At 47.3% G+C, this 5,000-nt stretch overlaps 1 pseudogene; it reads right to left on the bottom strand.

The window, feature by feature from the left end:
* LOC119070172 overlaps positions 1–5,000 on the bottom strand; it is a 7,990-nt pseudogene that overhangs the window by 2,530 nt on the left and 460 nt on the right.

Genomic DNA, 5,000 nt, shown 5'->3' on the forward strand with positions numbered 1-5,000 from the left:
CCACGAAGAGCCCCTTGTACAGAATACAAGTTGCCCTACGCCCCAGGCCCCACGACTTCCTCATCACACGACGCAAACACCCAACAAGACCAAGAATCTTACCCCGGAGGTAAACGAAGTGCGGCCTAAAATTCATACGCTCAGCAACGAAGATTCCCAGGTGCTTCACCTCACTCTTGTAGGAGATGGAGGTGCCGTTCAGCCGTATGCACGGAGGCCGGTTGGCCGACAAGTGACCCTTCATAAGGATACACGTTGTCTTGCCCGCCGACACCGGAACACACACCTTCTTCCCCCACTCATGACACAACTGCAAGCACCGCGTGCCCAGCTCCTCCAACGCCGATCGACTATTAGCCCCAATAACAATGGTACCGTCGTCGGCAAAAGCTACAATGAAGAATCCAGCTGCCACGAGTGCCAGCAAGAGTTCATTCATTACAAGCTTCCACATCGCCGGTCCACTCTTAGATCCCTGAGGACACCCACGAGTCACATCTTTCCGAACGATGCCAGTCTTACCAACATAGTAGACCTTACGACCACCAAAGTAACTCATCCACAAACCAAACTCATTACTCTGAGCCTCATCTAACTTCAGAAGCATGGAAAGCCAGCCAAGATTGTCAAACGCACCTTGAAAGTCGATATTCAGCCCAATAACGTACTTCATCTCCGAGCATTCAACATGCCGCTGAACGCATCTCCATGCATCTTCAGTAGACTTGCCGTAAGTGAACGCGAACTGATACGGTGAAACCTCCACATCCATCAACTTTTGATCCAGCTCTTAACCATTATACCCTCAAGCACCTTGCCCAAGTTATCTAACAAACAGATAGGTCGATAGGAGCCTGGGTCAGATCTTATCCGGTCCGGAGACTTGAGTAAGATGACCAAGCTCGCTATTTTCCATTCTGCGGAAAGTAACTCTCCAGCAAGCACTGCTTGTACAGACAGAACATATATTCCGGGATTGCCCCCAGACAGCACGAACCATCTCTCCCACAATCCATCCGGCCCGGGCTTTTCCTCACCTTACACCTTCTCACGGAGTCGGATACTTCATCCATCTCCAGATCAGGTGGTAAGGTCTGGCAATCGCCTTCAGCCGGTCAATCTCACTCGCATCATCGATCGAGGCAGGAAAGAAAACGTTCATCATCGCATTTACACTACCCTCCACGTATCAGTATACACACCGTCGACTTAACGCTACAGACATCGACAGGCTTCCTCCTACCCGACAGAGCTTAAAAACTCGTCCCCAGGGGTTTCATTGGATTCGCTAGCCACAAACTCCTGCCAGCACCGAAGCTTGGCTTCACACAACATGCGCTTGTACTCAATCTTACAATCCCTAAACGCCTGTAGCCGATCTGCCAGACTTGCGGCACCGCATTACGAATGCGTTGAAAGGCATGCCTGCGCCGTCGCAGCTCACTCCTCTTCTCCGCAAGTTCGACAGACCACCACTCATTCTGGAAAGTTCGCACCGCGGTATGCCTCCGCATGTTCCAGTCGTTCGCACCGTATATCCACTCTGTGAGTAAGTCGACCTTCTCATCGACACTCACGTTTTCATATTGCGCCAGGCCAAACGCATCTGCTTTAGCTTTCACATCTCCCATGTATTCACCCCAATCCGTATCACGGGTCTGCCACCTGGCAGACTGTGGTGATGGAGAAGCATCAGCCACTAGTCCGTCCAAGCTAACTCGAATACGGATCAGATTATGGTCACTAACACCCCATTCAGGCTGCACAGACCACTCATACCCGAACCTACCGCCAGCTTCGTTTACCAGTGTCACGTCAATGTCGCTAGAGCCATTCGGCCACTAAACGTGTACCACTCCGAGGGTTCATTGATAACAATCATTCTGCCTTCGAGTATCCATTCCTCGAGCAGCAGACCATTCGCTTCATTCAGCCTTCCCCTTCCCAAGTTCTCACCCTTACTGAACCAGAGGGGGAAACGGCATTTGCGTCCATCCCATGATCATATAGGTATTACCACACTTCACACGCACATTTTCCATGTATTGCAGATATGGTCCTAGGCAGTACCAAATCTACAATACACGGACACAACGTACATGCTACATGTGGCACCTTTGATCAACACACACACACCGTACTCATCGGTACAGTCCTCAATGACAAGCACATCAGCTTCAGGGTCGTTTATCACAATCGCACTGATTCCAATACCATCGTTAACTATTCTACTAGTAACCACCCTGAAGCTAGACGGCAGTCCCCTTACCTCCCCACGCAAAACGTACGGTTCCTGAATCATAGCCACCCGAATGCGCTCCTCACTCATTTTCATACCAAGCTCAACCATCGCAACGTATGACTTACCACAGTTCAGCTGAACGATCTGTGGAAAGTCAGCCATTACCCAATTACACGATTCCGCCGACGCTCACACTCCCTAATGTAGCACGGACACCTTATCGACGAAACTCTATGTCCAGTGGCCGGAAGCCCCGGAGCATGCAGTTACGACAACTCGCCAGGCCCGGACAAGCCGCCACCGCATGGCCAGATTCTCCACAGTTGTGGCACAATCTGCCCAGCGTACAGCGAGCCAGCATGTGCCCGAAACTACCACATCCATAACATTGCGGCACGCTATCATGTTCACGCACACGGTAACTCATCCATCCTTCATACACTCTTCCTTCACTCAGCAGACGGTCGCGCACCTTCTTGGGCGCGTCGATAATGACGTCAACACTGTCGAATCCGTGCCTAATTTTCCCCACCACCCTAATTTGCTTAGTAGATAGGGACAGTAGGAATCTCGTTAATCCATTCATGCGCGTCACTAATTAGATGACGAGGCATTTGGCTACCTTAAGAGAGTCATAGTTACTCCCGCCGTTTACCCGCGCTTACTTGAATTTCTTCACTTTGACATTCAGAGCACTGGGCAGAAATCACATTGTGTCAACACCCGCTAGGGCCATCACAATGCTTTGTTTTAATTAGACAGTCGGATTCCCCAGGTCCGTGCCAGTTCTGAATTAATTGTTTATTGATAATCGTTTTTGATGGAAAGCCGTTAAGCCCTCCACCATCATAGCAAGAAAGTTCCACATTTTGGCTATGAAATCTTCTATCCGGGGAACAGATCGATGCAGAACACCAACCCTATTTACCCAGAACGAGCACATTAACCGTTATAAATGTTTCCCAATCAAGCCCGACAATCTCAATCTTCAGAGCCAATCCTTATCCCGAAGTTACGGATCTAATTTGCCGACTTCCCTTACCTACATTATTCTATCGACTAGAGACTCTTCACCTTGGAGACCGGCTGCGGATATCGGTACGGTCTGTTGAGAAGTTTGCGTGGCCCCACCATAGATTTTCAAGGTCCAAGGAGAAAATACTGACACAACAGTAAATGTCATGCTCTTCCAAGCCATCCACCATATCTCTCTATAAAAGACTTCCATGGTGGTACGTTTGTTTAGCAGAAAAGAAAACTCTTCCAGTATCTCTCGAAGGCTTCTCTATGGTCGTTCCTGTTGCCAGGATGAGTGTAATAAGACCCATTTTTAATAAACAAACGTATACTCAACAGGTTACGGAATTGGAACCGTATTCCCTTTCGCTTTTATTGAATTATGTACAACAAAATTAAGTGTGTGTAACATAAATTAAACAGCTTTCGCATAAAGCTTAGGACCGACTAACTCGTGATCAACCACTGTTCACACGAAACCCTTCTCCACTTCAGTCCTCCAAGATCTCATTCGATTATTTGCTACTACCACCAAGATCTGTGCCAATGGCGGCTTCATGCAGGCTCACGCCAAACACTTCTGCGCACACCATTGTACCCTCCTACTCACTAGAATTTCACAATGATGACCGAATGGCCAACAATTTTTATTCTAGCGATGATGTATAGGCATATGACTTGAGCGCCATCCATTTTAAGGGCTAGTTGCTTCGGCAGGTGAGTTGTTACACACTCCTTAGCGGATTACGACTTCCATGTCCACCGTCCTGCTGTTTTAAGCAACCAACGCCTTTCATGGTATCAATATGAGTCATTAATTTAGGCGCCGTAACATCATGTTTGGTTCATCCCACAGCGCCAGTTCTGCTTACCAAAAGTGGCCCACTGGGCACAATATATCTAAACCCCAATATCTTCAGATCAAGAAAGATGAGGTTCTTACCCATTTAAAGTTTGAGAATAGGTTGAGGTCGTTTCGGCCCCAAGGCCTCTAATCATTCGCTTTACCAGATAAGATTATATACAATATAATTCTTTGCGCCAGCTATCCTGAGGGAAACTTCGGAGGGAACCAGCTACTAGATGGTTCGATTGGTCTTTCGCCCCTATACCCAATTCTGACAATCGATTTGCACGTCAGAACTGTTTCGATCCTCCACCAGAATTTCTCCTGGCTTCGATCTGATCAGGTATAGTTCACCATCTTTCGGGTCACAGCATGTATGCTCAAGGTACGCTCTTGAACAGAGGATTCAATTGCTTGGACCATGTTCGTATAGAACGCCCCGGGATGAAGAAATGAAATTTAATTCACTTGTAATCCCATAAAATAGTTATTTTAATTGCGCCCTTAGGTTTCAACAATATACCCAATGACTCGCACACATGTTAGACTTCTTGGTCCGTGTTTCAAGACGGGTCCTGAAGGTATCCCAAATCTATCGCATTGCTAATCAAATACATGCTATCACTGCACCCACGCACTGAAACAGCACATGAGCCGTGATACACATAAAATGTGGTTGCATGATTTTTAAAAACTATCTGCTGTTTACCAGGTCACCGCTATGGCATCAACCATATGACATAAAATGCCACAGATAGGAATGAACAAACCATACGGGCCATTTGATAAACCATCCATACGGATATACAAATAGATCGCAATGTTCTACACTGAGAAAAGTGCATACCACCGTTCGTTTCGAATGAAACTACTAGAAAATAATGAATTTCTCAT

The sequence above is a fragment of the Bradysia coprophila genome (genome assembly GCF_014529535.1).
Source record: "Bradysia coprophila strain Holo2 chromosome X unlocalized genomic scaffold, BU_Bcop_v1 contig_533, whole genome shotgun sequence".
Lineage (NCBI taxonomy): Eukaryota > Metazoa > Arthropoda > Insecta > Diptera > Sciaridae > Bradysia > Bradysia coprophila.